Below are 15,404 nucleotides of genomic sequence, written 5' to 3' on the forward strand. Positions count from 1 at the left end.
CACGTGTAACCAGTGCTTGTCTTCCCATAATAGGCACTTGCACTGGTCCTTCATATTTTGTATCCGTATTTTATTACAGAAACTTGGCAAGTCTTTTTACTCAAGAATCAAAACTTTGCCATAGTCAGAATTTTGCTAAATACAGGACCTTTAGGCATGGCTGCTGGAAATATGTGATTCTGAGGCTATAGAGTATTCCACATAACTATGGATTTGCCACACTTGTCACATACTCCATCATCTGCTGCATAGTTTGCAGATTTTAAGAGAAAAAAAACGTTTCTGCCTCAAACAGATCAAAAGTAAGTAAAAACACAGTGACGTGTTGCTTCCCAGTGGAGACCCTTTGTAGAAGCTAACTGGTCGACTTTCAGTTGCCTACTGCTGCATTTAGTGTTAAACTGATACTAACGAGGTGTAAGCTTTGCCAAGACAGTGTCAACACATACAAAAATGAAGTAATAATATCATAAAATATCCCCCTTTACACCGTGTAAGTTGTATTTTCTTTATCCATAATTTGGTTTCCCTAAACTGCATAAGTCCAGTTATCCCTGTCAGGTGAAGGGCCTAAAAGTCTCACACAAAAGGCTAGCTAGTACCCTAAGAACCTGCAGACATAGATTCCATTGAGCCTTGTTTTGTACTGATGCGCCATTAGGCATCGTATTTGCAGCACCCTTGATCGCAACTTTAACTTTCACAATGTTCTTATGCCTCAACCTCACCCCACCAAAAAGTGAAATACAATAAGAGAAATCTGCTCCATGCCCCTCCCCTCTTCTAATCTCTGGTGTCTTCTCCCATCCCTCTCCTTCCCCCACTCTTCCGGGGATAGGGATATACTTAAAAAGAGAATACACTACTTAAATAGTGAAGAATAAATGCTAACCCTCGACCTTACCAGCCCAGGAGAGGGCAAGAAAACTGGGATCTGCGTGGGGCCTCTTTAATTTAGGAAGGAGTATTTTCTTTCGTATTTTTTTATCTTGTTGTGTGTAGTTGGTGAGCCTGATGAGTGCACGCTGTTCTGTGGTGTTGGACTGCGTGACTGCCGTGTCGTAAGATTCTGATGTGTGTGATAGTAGTGTGAGTGTGTTTGTGTGAGGAGGGCTAGGGTCTGTGTTTCCTAATTATGTGTCTTGCTTATGCCTGTGTGCATGGCTGCGCTTCTGTGCAGTTCAAGTTTGACGGGTTGTTGGGGGAGTGTGCCTGTGTGCAGTTAGCGTTCGTGTGTTGTAGATGTCTTTGTGTGCCTGCCTCAGAGCGTGTTTGCATGCTTTGAATTTCCAATGCATTCGACGTGTGGGACAGCGTCAGCAACACAACCATTTTTTACAATACATACTTATATACGAGAGTAGACACTGTGTGTGTGCTCGGGAATTTAAGTATGTATTATAAAAAATGGTTGTGTTGCTGTCAATGACATTCCTATTGCCAAGCGCTGTGCACACTGCACCATTTTAACGCATCCTTTGTCATTGATGAAAAAACCAAAAAACAAGTGCACTCCCCACAGGATTTGAACACAATGGGCCCCCCCTCCACGAAACACCTTTTATGAAAAAATCCCATAAATGCAGGGGCCTGCTCACCTCTAACACTTCACCTCAGGCGCGTGACTCACCCTCACACAGCAAGCACCGGCACCCGCTCACTGCTCTGCATGGCATCTCCCTGTCCCCAAACACCATCGCGCAAGGCCTCCAGTGAGACACGCTATCCCGCAGCAGCCCTGCCCACCACTAGACATAAGCGACACCCCACGCTGCACTAATATTTCCCAACAAATGGATAGCCTACCGCGTGGGGCGCGCAGGTGCATCGGAGGATGCAAATACAAGTAAATGAAGATTTAAAGCAAGTCAGACGTTATGTAAATATTCAGTGCCGCGTGGACGGATTCAAGACCAGCTCCAAATCTCGACCTCCCATTTCCCGTCCTGTTTCCACTCCCCTTTCACCTCACGCGAACGGTGCGGCAGCGCCACGTTAGAATTTAACTGACTGTGAAGTGAGAACTGACTGTGTGTTAAAATAAAAACTTATGTTATTATCGCATTGAGGAAGTGTGAAGACTGACTGTCACTAGCTCACTCTCAACTCGACTGACTCTGCTCAAGACTCAGAGAAGACACACGGGTGGCACGAGGTGTTTATATTACATTCGACTCTCGTAACTGATTTGTGTGCACTGGTGCACGAGGCACGGTGACGTGCCGGCAGCTTAGAGAAATGGCTACTCACCACTGCATGGCTCACATAAGCCACAGTGTGATTGGCCATACAACATTGCGGCACTAGGCAGTGCAACCACCCATGCGCGTCACAATCCTGCAGGCTGCCTGGCTGCGTGGTGACTGCTCTCAGCCAATTCCTGTGCTGCATTAGCAGCGCCACTGCGCCAGGATTGGCTAAGAGCAGGGTTACTGCCTGCCCATAATGAGACCCGGGTCCGGGTCCCTCGCAGCTTGAGTCGCTAGGGAAGACTCGAGGAGGGAGGCAAAGGTACTGTACTGCGTGTGTGCATGCGCAGGCCAGTAAGTAAAATGAATTGCCCAAAAATTGACATGCGCACACTGCAGCTGCGCTGTTTCTGCTGCGCTGTCAATCACTGCTGCAGCCCCGCCCCCACACCTTCAGCGATGTCGGGCTTGTGCTTGTAATGGTTAAGCTCTCTGACTGGGCGAGCATTGCCGCGCAGACTGCGAGTGCGCTTATCATTTTGCTTTTATATCCTGAATGTTAGCATGAGTGACGGTCGTCTATGAATAGTGGGGCAACGCCCCCAATGGACACACCGCCACTGCAACTGTGTCAGCTGAGAAGGAGGGTTGTGAGGAGGTGGGAGCTGGGGCACCATCAGTCAGTGACATGGGGAGAAATGGGCAGGGAAGGGGCGGCTCAAATGGGGGACCCATGATCCTAGAGACCCATAAACCCAGAGTAAGGTGGTTACACCAGGAGCACAACAGCAGATTGAAAAAATGAAAAACGAGGCATTAGTAATTTCAACTGCAATACACTGTGCAGCAGAGCAAAATATTGTGCAACACAGGAACATAGGACCATAGCAATGGAGAAGAGAGATCCATAAAACAAAATGAAGTACTTCTGGTCAAATTACATGGCAAGTAAATGGAGTAGAAGAGAGCTATGCAGTCAAGTACATTATTCTCATCCATCCATCCTGAGGATGACAAAGTCCTCTTCCTACAGCCACTGGGACAAGGCAATCGTTGAGGTGGCAAGGAAAAGTGAGACTCAGCTACTGCCTTCAGTGTGGAAGGGCTTCAATGGGGATCGGGTTTGTCAAGGCCAAGATATGGGCTGCCACTGCTCTGAGAGCAACGTCCCTGCCACCCGGAGACATGATCAGCCATTTCATGTCCTGATTGCAGTTCCCACCAGTGCTCAAGTGGCTTCCAGAGGAGGTAGGGGGAGGGGATGAGCCTAGAGGGTGGGGGGGGGGGAGGCTGGTGAGTCCAGGGGTGCAAGGTCCATGTCATTGTGGGAAAGTCCATCCAGAAAGTTGCAAAGGGCGTTCGGGTCAAAGAAGTCTTGGGACCTGCCATCCTTTTTGATCCACATACGGGTAGGCTCAAACAATCCGACCTTATTTTCCATTTTTCGTAACTGTGGCCAGAGATCCAGGAAGGCCTTTGTGTTTTTTGGTAATCTCGTGCGGGAAGTTGGCAGATATGCAGATCTCACTCCCCTCAAAAACGTACAGGCCGTAGGAGCGAGCAGCATCCAGGTGTAGCTGCAACATGTAATGCATTGTAATGATGTCTTGTAAAGCACATGAATCACCCCACATGGGGTATCTCCGCGCTGTAGACCGCTGGGGAACCCGTCCTGGCTTTCCCTGTGAAATGGTCCCTGCTGGATATCTCCAAGGTGAAACCAGGCATCCCCGGCGTATGTGGGTGGCCGTTGTGGAGATGAGGCAAGCTAATGCCCAGAGATGCTGAGTGTGATCCCTGGTTAGAATAGGCACCGAGGCGAGAATTATCGAGTCCGCTGACGCTGGTCCACGACCCTGCCGTGTCGGGAATTGAACCCTGGTCCCGGGCCGTCCCCTGCTTCCGGGTCTGCCGCCTCTAACCAGTGAATTCTAGAAACAAAGGTTCTTAGCTTATTTGGAAATATAGCAATACTGTATAGAACACAATAGGCTACTATAAGTTTGAACTTCCTTGCCCAGCCGGACAAGGAATTTATTTATCAACAAATATCAAATATAGTTATAATACATTTCTACAGCAGTAGCGTGACACAATCCTGTGCCGTACTGGGAGGAAAGAGAAAATAGAGAAGAGTGAAAGGGGTGTTTAACAGGCAAAAGAAAGGAGCAGGCACGGCACTGTTATAAGTAAAGAATAGTGACAGTGTCACCTGGAGTAGCACATACAAAACCACATGTGAATTATTTTAATGTATGTCAACTCATGGGTGTCGACGTTTCGATCCCTTTGCTCAGTTACATAAAGGGGATCATCATCAGGACTTTTTTAATAGAGTTTGCTTGAGTTTGAGAGCGCCTGTTAGAGAAACAATGAAAAACAAGCAAGAAAAGAAATTATCAGGCGGAAATCCCAGAGGGCGGTCACATCATGTCGTTCATAACATTTACAAGATTTGGAGTCGCAGTGTGTGCAAGGTGATGGTGACAGTGCTAGCCTTTTAGTTAAGGTTCAATATTCACATACATTTGTCCTCGAAATCGCAGTGACATTGGTATTGTGGGTAAATAATTAATTAGGGATTGTGCATGACGTGCTTTAAAAGTGCTCAAGGCTCAGTGAACTAGTGGTTGAGCAGAGCAGCGTGCATCTATAATTATCCAGGGATAGGCATCTATGCAATTCTAGTTGGCTGACGGTGACTTAGGCATTGCCTGAGACATACCTCTTAATGAGAGGTGAAGTATGGTAAACTTGGTTGTTGGATATTTGGGATGGCGCCAAGGCTGGTTTGCAGCAAGACAGCCAGGAAAAATGTTCCTGTTGATAAAGAAGTTTTTCATGGGTGAGCCTGTCATTAACTATGTATTAGCCCGTGCACAATATCTGTATGTGCACGTACCTTAGAAAAACGAGCAGTTGCACTGATAGTGCGGTGGGTGCTGAAAGCCTTCTTGTATTCCCTGTTACGGCGTGGTGCCGAGCTGTAGGGTCAAAAGGGAAAACAATGATCGGGAGTTGACCAGAATGATGGAAGGCAAGGACTATTGAGAGGGTAAAAAGCATACCATTCTTTACTGTGTTTTCCGTTCCTAATTAGATATGGGCGGGGGTGGGAGATCGCCGGCTTACTGGTCGCGCCGAATGTGGCGAGCTGTAAATTTAAACACAAGCCGTAAATGACTTGATAAAGTAGGACATGTGAAGGGCCGGTGAAAAACTAGGTGCGAAACATACCGTGATCAAGGATAGAAAGTCAGAGGGAGGCTCAATGGCCCTCGTCTCCTTACGAACAATGTCGGAATGGGCCGCTGCAAGTGAAAGATACATTCATTAAGCGCCGGACGTCTCATGTAGAGACATAGGCTTCGAGCAGTTGGCCTGCCAACCGGGTAGATACTACTTACCGGGTCAGAGTCGACCTCGCGGATCACCATCTGGGTGCTCGGTCTTGCTGCCGGTTCCTGGTTGAAAACCTGGGCGGGCCATATGTGAGGGCTAGTACCCGGTCACGTGAGGATGGAAATGGGCGCCATCTTGCAGTGGTGATCTGGCATGTAACTGTACACTAGCCTTGGGAATTCTTATGGACAAGCGACTAAATTAATTTGAGGCGTTTTTTGGAGAAAGCCGGTTATTTTGGCAATATATTAAGGGGTAAAGGTGGTGAGGGAATAAGGCCGTGCAAAAATTAAAAATAGTGATTCGACCGGTATTACAAATGTGAGGGAGGAAGGACATGCCGGATGTGAGATACATGGAAAATTAAACTTAAACATTTTTTATAAAGTCAGTGAACATCAGAAAAAACGTAGCATCAGGTTGCTGAGCCCAGCAACTCTGTCTACATGAGCAATGTTCAGTTTATCTCAAGCCATGTGTATGACATTGTTCTTTCAAAGGAGTGTTGTCCAGTCTTCACTTCGGTTGAGTCCTGTGTGAATGGTGTTGAATTGTATTATTGATTTAAGTTCTTCACGATTCAGAAGTTGTTGTAGATTGCCCCCTCTCGGTGGTAGTTTCACAGACTTCAAAATTGTCCACCTCACATCGTCTGCTGTGTGTTTCATGGATGCAAAATGTTCAACTAAGGGGGCATTGGGAGTGCCACACCTTATGCGGCTCCTGTGCTGGCTTATACGTGTCTTGACCTTTAGGGTAGTTTGCCCCACATACATTTTAGGGCAAGGGCATAAAACTGCATAAATTACATAGTACTATTGCAATTTGTGAGGTCTTTCATATCAACAGTTACATTGTTGTGACTAAAAGTGCGACCCTCCAATGTTAGGTCACAAACAATACATTGCCCACATTTTACATGTCCTATGATGGGTGGTAGACCCCAATTGGATTCAATTTTGTTGTTCGGAGTTGGAGCGGGCAAGGCAGCCCGGACCAAGTGGTCCCTTAGGTTTTTGCTCTTTTTGAATGCAAATAGTGGTTTATCTAAATTTAGTTGCCCCGCATTTATTGTTGGCCAGTGTTGCAGAATTGTTTTGCGGATTCTATTCGAGATCGGGGAGAAGGTGGTAACACAAGCAATTCTCTCTGTTCAAACGTATATTAGCCTATTGTGTTCTATACAGTATTGCTATATTTCCAAATAAGCTAAGAACCTTTGTTTCTAGAATTCAGTTGATACCCATGGTTCATAGCTACCCGCTGGGTCCCCCTTGTTGCTCTAAAAAAAGCCTCTAACCAGTGAGCCACACCACTCCAGGTGGGGTGATACAGGGTGCTGAAGGGGTGGGCATGGACCTGTGTTGAGAGACTGCCTCAGAGAAAAACAGCTGACGAGAGGGTTGGGGATTACAAAAAAAGACCAGCATTTGAAAAACAGTAGGTCTCGCATTTGCGATACTTAGAGTTACAGCAATTTTCTTTGTAAAAATAAAAATGGGCACCGTGCTGCAACATAAAGCGCGGCGCCCATGACTCAAAAGTTATGCGCTCATACTACATTTGGGTCATTAGCTTAAAAATCAGTTTTCTTTAAAGTGAAGCTAGCAATGGACACTGATTGGAATTTGTTATGTTTTTATGCAATTCTGTGGTTGCAAAGCTTCTCATGATTCGCAACATTTGCAGCATAATTTGCAGATTTTACAAAAGATGCAGCTTCTTGTTCAAAGTGTTTAAAATAATGCTGCCAGAAAATGGGCCACATTTATATTGATTTTCATACTACTGCATCTTGTGCAATAAAATCACTCAAACATGTAATGTGAGTGCATCTGTGCGTGATCATGGAAAGGTGATTTGTTTAAAAATCACTTTTGTTCTTAATGTTGCAGTGGTGTAAAATAAAGATGAAAGGTTGTAATGTTTTGCTAAAGATTTGTTGAAACGCGAGCTATGTAAACAATCTCTGTCTAGGCTCCACCTAATAAGCGTTTCTACTGTTCTATCCAGTCACACAAATATCTTCTTCCTCTGACGGATTTTGCTGCAATTGGAACATACAGTTTCATTTGTCAAGATGCCTGTTGGCAGGTTTGTACATATTATATTTGGAGCTGTAATAACTTATTTTTTTAGTATTTATATTTGGACAATATAAACCCAGATAAGAATTACTCGACACAGATGTCCAAATGCATTAAAGGTTGTGCCACTGATGTGCAGAGTTGTGCTAAGGTAAACAATTGCACAGCATTGTATTTAGAAAGAGTTGAATGCAGATGAGGTCGCCTGCCCCACTAGTGCACAATAAAATATTTTTGTGGGAGCCTAAACTCTGTGCAGAAGGGGGTGGGAGCACACAGCTTTACCTCCCTTAGTATTATGGCAAATGTAGTTTGTGGTAAATGCTTACTTGAATATTTACTTGAGTAGTTCACCAAAGTTGGTGCAGGTTAGTGCTGTAAATCTTGTGTTTCTGGATATCATTCGTCATCAGTAGCGACAAAAACTAATTTAATCTGGGGTTGCTGAGTAGGCTGCCACAATCCTTTCAGGTCTCAGTACCTCTCACAGGCGCACAGGTGCATCTCCAAAAGCTTCAGCTCAATGGCTCAAGGGATCCTTTTCAAACATAAGGCGGTGGGAGCACACTACTTCACCTCCTAGCACAGTTCACCCCTTAGAATTATGGTAAATGCAGTTCATGGTAAATGCTTACTGCCTGCACCTCATTCCTAGTGATCTAGTGGAAGAACCTGATTTTCTGCTAGTCCGCTCTGTGTGTGTCACCCTTTTGTGTTCTGCCTTTATTTGTCTTTTCTGTTTTGCCTTTTCTTGTTTGCCCTTTCTGGTTGCCTTTTCCCTGCCGCTTCGGCCCCATGGCCCCTCCCCCACGTGCTCCTTCTCCAGCCTCTCAGCTGATCACCATCCTACCGACCCCTACTTAATGACGGCCGCTGATGGCTAAGGAGAACAAGACCTCTGACTCCTGCTCAAAGTCATTCCTCTCCCCTTGCGCAGCTCCGCCGTTAAGGCACTTTCCTTAGTGCTAAGTTGAGCTTCATGTAGGATGTTCGAGGCTCTACTCCATCCGCAGGCTCTTGGGTGCACCTTATTCCTGGTGGTCTATTGGAAGATCCTGCTCCTGTGCTAGGCCGCCCTGTGTGTGACACCCTTTTCTGTTCTAGCTTTTTCTGTCTTATTTGTTTTTGCCTTGTTCTGTCCTTTTCTGTTTTGTCTTTCCTTGTTTGCCCTTTCTGGTTTCCTTTGCCCTTCCATTGCTTCCCCCTCTGCCCCTCCTCCAAACGTGTTTTGCTCCTGCCTCCTGGCTCCCAGCTCCTCACCCTCTCCCAACCCCTACGTAATGGCTGGTCCTGGCGCTCTTAAGGTACGCCAAAGGCAAGCCTGTCTGAACCAGTCTGTGACCAGCATCAGGGACCCTGGTCCTCGATCACCCATTGCTGCGACCTCAGCACTCTCCATGCACTCAACCCTTGACACAACAACAGTTTCATTAGAGAGGCAGAGCTTGCAATGCCAGGCCTAACCCAAAATCAAAGATCAATTCCTGTCATACCACTCTTCTGAGTGTTAGCATCTTTCTAGAGCCCTCAATGAATATGTCAGTGCCTTTGTAGGAGCCAGATTACACATGTATAAAAGCCTATAGGAACTAGATTGCCTCTGTTTCACACTACAGGCTCTCCAAATGTGTGTGGTAGAAACTGCTTGCATCACTTGCTGTTCATTATACAGGGCAGCCATGTATAAAGCTGTGTGTTCAATTGCTTCAGAGACTCCTGCAAAAATAAGAGATCTGTGCTTCTGAAATTGAATGCTAAAGTAACTCTGACAAGATTTGTGCAAGGGTATGATAGACTGGTTTTAAGTTAGGGTGATCGGTTACATCAAACGTGTCAGACTTTACATAGAAGTGCAGACATACCTCACACATGATAGGGGTCAGATATTAAAACTTGATACAGGACACTTTCAGTTTGGAGCACACACCTCAATATGTACAACTATTTGCAGTGTAACTTTGCAGAAACGTATATGGTCTAGGAAACAGGTTACTACATGTGGCATCATATTTTAAGGCTCACTTTTCCTTACCAGTTTCCTTAGAGAGGCAGAGATCGCAATGGCAGGCCTAAGCCAAAATTAAAGGCCAACTAGTGTCATGCCACTCTTGTGCGTCTCAGCATATTCCTAAAGACCTCAATGAGTGCCTTTTAGGGGTGACATGATAAATATTAAATAGCCTTTAAGTACAAGATTACCTCTGTTTCACACCACACGCTCCTCAAATGTGTGCAGTATGACTTGCATGGATCAATTTCTCCTCATTATACAGGGCAGCCAGATATGAAGCTGTGTGTTCAAGCGCTTCTGTGATGCCTGTCTAACTAACAGATCACTGCTTTTGGAGCTGAATGCTGGCATAGCTGTGACAAAATGTACACATGAGTATGCTAGACTCACATGGTAGCAGTCAGACATTCAAATTTGACACAGTACACTTTCAGTTTAAAGCATACACCTCATTATGTACGATCTACTTGCAGTGTGCCATTGCAGAGACTTATATGGATTAGGATCAAGGTTAATACATCTATCAACATGTTTTAAAGCTCACTTTTTTCTATCACTTCATTAGAGAGGCAGAGGTCGCAAAATGTGAGCATCTTTCTAGGTACCTCACTGAGAGTGTCAGCGCCTTTTTAAGGGCAAGATGACACATGTAAAGAAGCCTACAGATACTAAATTTCCTCTGTTTCACAAAGCATGCTCTCTAAATGTGTGTGGTAGAAGCTGCATGGATCACTTTCTGTTCTGCTCATTAATTATACAGCGGTACAAAAGGGGGTGGTAATGGATGGAGCATCTGAACCAATCAAACACTCACACCCAGTCAAAAGATCTGGGTTTAATCCATCACAGTTGAAAGCCCGAAACCGGTCCTTGGATGCTTGTTTCCAGTCCATGGAGGACCTGGCTTGGCAGTTCGGACTGGACTGTTCCCATGGGGCACCGGGTTAAAGACTAATTTGCATATGGCTGGGTTCAAACTGGAATGGCATGGTGAGCAAAAAAACGATGGATTTAGGCCCAGATCTCTGTACTGGGGTGAATGTATGACATTGTTCTGCATTCTGTCCACCACCTGTTGTTTTTTGCATTAAATATACAGGGCAGCAGGGTATGAAGCTCTGTGTCCAAGTGGATCAGTGATGCCTGGAATAGCTATGCCATCTAAGCTTCTGGGACTAAATGCTGAAGTAGCTTTGACAAGATTTGTGCAGGAGTATAATAGATGCTATGACTTTTAAGTTAGGGTCATCAACTGCACCACACATGTCAAAATACACGTAGATGTGCAGACATATCTGAAGTATGGCAGCAATTAGCTATTCAAACTTGTACAAGTACGCTTTCAGTTTAAAGCACACACCTACCTAAGCATGGCCTACTTGCAGTGTACCATTACAGAGACTTCTATGGACTAGGATAGAGGTTAATACATGTGGCAACATTTTTTAAACATAAGTTTTCACCACCAGTTCCAATAGAAAGTTAGAACTCAAAATGTCAGGCGTAAGCATAAATAAAAGGCAGACTCCTGCCAAGGCATTCTTGTAACTCTCAGCATGTTTCTAGAGGCCTCAATAAGTGTCTCAGTGCCTCTTTTGGAGCACGATGAAACACGCAAAGAAGCCTATGGGCAGTGGATTACGTCTGTTTCCCACCATAACCTCTCCAAACGTGTGTAGTGGAGGTTGCATGGATCACTATCTGCTCATTATAGAAGGCAGTTGTGTATAAACCTATGTGTTCAAATGCTTCCCCTACGCCTGCCTAGCTAACAGATCGCTCCTTTTGGTACTGAATGTTGACATAGTTCTGACAAAATTTGTGCAGGGGTATGATAGGCTTTATAGCTTTTAATTCATCATCATCTTTATTTCGGCATCATGTGCCATAAAAGGTACAGATAACATTGGATAAAAAACAGTAAGTATTAAAATATTTGCGAGCATAAAAACATATAAAACGTTATACAGATATAGACATTCATGATCTAACTGACTCAGGATTTTCCATTATAGCAATTTTTTCATAAGTCCCCATTTAGAAAATATCTCCTCTTGTGCCAGACAGACCCAAAATATTTGGCTAAAGCAAAAACAATGTGACCAGATAGGTCAGTCTTTAGAACCCTGTATGCTTGTAGGCAGCGGGAAAAACCCAAGTTTTTGCATAATGGGACAATCCATTTTCTCCGCGCCTGCACATATGCACTACAAAAAAACAATATGTGCAAATCAGTTTCTTGGTCGGATTTGCATCCGGGGCAATACGACGGGGATGAGTCGGCCCATTTACTGGTGAGGGCACGTAGCGGTAAGCTACCATACCTCCATTGGAGATACAGTTTCCTAATTGATGTTGGGGCTATAATGTCTAGGATGATTTCAAACCTATATCTGTCCTTAATCATTAAAAAAGATGAAGTTAGGGTACCAGGGGAAGTTCCCTGCATATGGATAGCAAATTAACTTTCCTGGTACAGGGTGATAAGCTGCCTCCGTGTAACCCCAGGGCAAGATCTAAGCGGGTCAAGCCATAGGGTAGGAATCCCCAATTTCATTAGTTCTTTCTTAATGAAATTTAACCAAGGGATTTATAGCTTTTAAGTTAGGGTCATCAGCTGCACCATAAGTGTCAGACTAAATAAGAAGTACAGAAATACCTAACACATAGTAGCAAACATTCAAAGTTGAGACAGTATACTGTCAGTTAAAAGCACACACCGCACTACCTACAGCATACTTGCAGTCCAGAGTTCAGAGAGTCTTATGAACTAGATACAAGTTAATTTATACATTGGTGGTAGTGTCCTCCCCAGAGAGGAGAAATGTCCGCACATAAAGTAACACTCTTCCAAATCACAAAAGTATACGTGTTGTTTAAAACTTAAATATTAGTCAACATTCTTAGGTGCTTCTACAGCCTGATGCACACCCACCACCAAGAGTGTTAAAAGGCACAAAAATGTACCTGACAAAAAAAGTTAAGGAACAGGCTACTGAAGCACTCTATGTAGTATCAATTTAGTGTGATCTAGGTAATCCTAGATATCTCATTTGGAGAGAAATAATCCCTGAGTATTGATTGTCATAACCACTGTATCTATAAATCCAAACAAAATTACTATGTCGAATAACACCGGATTCAGAGATCCAGACAAAATGTTATTTCAGTTCTTTATTGAGAATCTGTATGTATAAAAACGTCCCAGCTCACACCACCGACACGTGTTTCGTCTCTTTCTGAGACTTTTTCAAGGCTGGAAGTGACAAACAAATAATATAATAAATATATACTATATATGAACTAAGACATATATAAATACAGCTAGAGGAAAGCCAATACAAAAATTACCAACATAAGTCCTACAGTTATACAGATTGAATATTAAAAGTTAAAGAATTGACAACTGATATTTTAAAATTGAGAATTTGGGAGCAAAACATGTATGAACAATGAATCACATTTAGGTTCAAAAGATTAAACCCAAACCGTCAAAATATTATGTGATCACATTGCAAATAATACAATACGCCCAAGGGTATTCGCTGCGCTCTATAAATCTCAACAAATAAAATAAATACATGAAGCTGTAATTATTATCTCATATAATAATTGAACGCCTAGGTCATGGACAGATCACGGTATTTCCCTGGGTCTACTGAATGGATATCCACTGTGAAAGTTAAAATGAGCCACACGTAAGATAGAGATAACCTACCAAGAATAGTGAGGAAACATCTGTGAGTAGAATGCGAAATATCGGATCCTCCAAAGATGGTACCACCTTCCAGACTGTTAGGTAAACGACAACCACGCCACACCGTGCAGTTCTAAGATTGAAAGAACATCACATGACATAAAAACGTGTCCCACTGGCGGGGATGGTGCAGGTTGCCAGGATAAAAACCCGAAATTAATAGGGGGGTGAGGACTAGATTCTATACTCTTCAAAGAAAGAACTCCAAACATTTAACAAAGATAAATGGGTCTGAAGGGAAATGTCCCCATTAGCTCACCTTGTATAAAATATCTGGGGGTGGAAGGTATTGTACTCAGTATAACTCCATTCAGCAGGTTTCAACATTTTTTGTTATAAAACCTAGCGAGAGGTGCATAAACATATATATTTAAGATGAGTCTGCGTCCAAACAGAAGAGTATAACTATAGATGGAATCACAAACACTAACCGGTGTCTCAATAGGATGACAAATAAAATTGTAGCATATAAAGTAAGTAAGAAGGAAAAAATTATGCGTGGAACACTATAGGGATGCCTAGATAGGAGTCATTGTTCATACATTTTTGCTCCCAAATTATCAATTTTAAAATATCAATTGTCAATTTTTTAACTTTTAATACTCAATCTGTATAACTGTAGGACTTATGTTTGTAATTTTTGTATTGGCTTTCCTCTAGCTGTATTTATATATGTCTTACTTCATATAATTTATATTTATTATATTATTTGTTTGTCACTGCCAGCCTTGAAAAAGTCTCAGAAAGAGACGAAACACGTGTCGGCGGTGTGAGCTGGGAAGTTTTTATACATATGGATTCTCAATAAAGAACTGAAAGTACATTTTGTCTGGATCTCTGAATCCGGTGTTATTCGACATAGTAATTTTGTTTGGATTTATAGATACAGTGGTTATGACAATCAATACTCAGGGATTATTTCTTTCCAAATGAGATATCTAGGATTACCTAGATCACACTAAATTGATACTACATAGAGTGCTTCTGTAGCCTGTTCCTTAACTTTTTTTTACAAGTTAATATATGTGGCAATATCCTTTAAACCTCACTTTTCTAAACCAGTTTTATTAGAATGGTAGAGCTCACAATGCCAAGCCTAACCAAAAATAAAAGACTGACTACTGTTGTGCCACACTTGTGAGTTTCAGCATCTTTCTAGAGACCTCAATGAGTGTGTTAGTGCCTTTAAGGGGCAAGATGACACATGTAAATAAGACTAAAAGTGCTAGATTACCTCTGTTTCATACTGCATGTTCTTTAAATGTGTGTGGTAGAAGCTGTATGGATCACTTTCTACTCATTGTACAGGGTATGAAGCTGTGTGTTCAAGTGGTTCCGTGATGCATGCCTAGCTAATTCATCTGTGCTTCTTAGTCTGCAAGCTGAAGTAGCTCTGACAAGATTTGTGCAGGGTTATGATAGACATTATAGTTTTTAAGTTAGGGAATCAGCTGCAGAACACCTGTCAGACTACACATACAGGTAGAGACATACCCAAGACATGTTAGCAGTCGAGTAGAGTGGAGTACGCCTCCAGTTTAAAGCACACATCTCACTATCTACGACCTTCCTGCAGTGCACCTTTGTAGACACTTATATGGACTCGGATAGAAGTTAATTCACCTGGCAACATGTTTAAAATCTCCTTTTTCTGTACCATTTCAATTAGAGAGGCAGAGCTCTCAATGCCAGGCATAAACCAAAATGAAAGGCCAACTCCCATCATGACACGCTTCTGACCCTCAGTATCTTTCTAGAGACCTCAATGAGTGTGCCTCTGCCTTTTTAGGGGCTAGATGATACAGTTAAAGGAACCTATAAGTAGTCGACTACCTCTGCTTTACACCGCATGCTCTCTAAATGTGTGTAGAAGAAGCTGCATTGTCACTTTTCTGCTCATTGTACAGGGCAGCCGGGTATAAACTTCTCTGTTCTAGTGCTTTCATGACGCCGGCCTA

The sequence above is a fragment of the Lissotriton vulgaris genome, chromosome 7, assembly GCF_964263255.1.
Source record: "Lissotriton vulgaris chromosome 7, aLisVul1.2, whole genome shotgun sequence".
NCBI lineage: Eukaryota > Metazoa > Chordata > Amphibia > Caudata > Salamandridae > Lissotriton > Lissotriton vulgaris.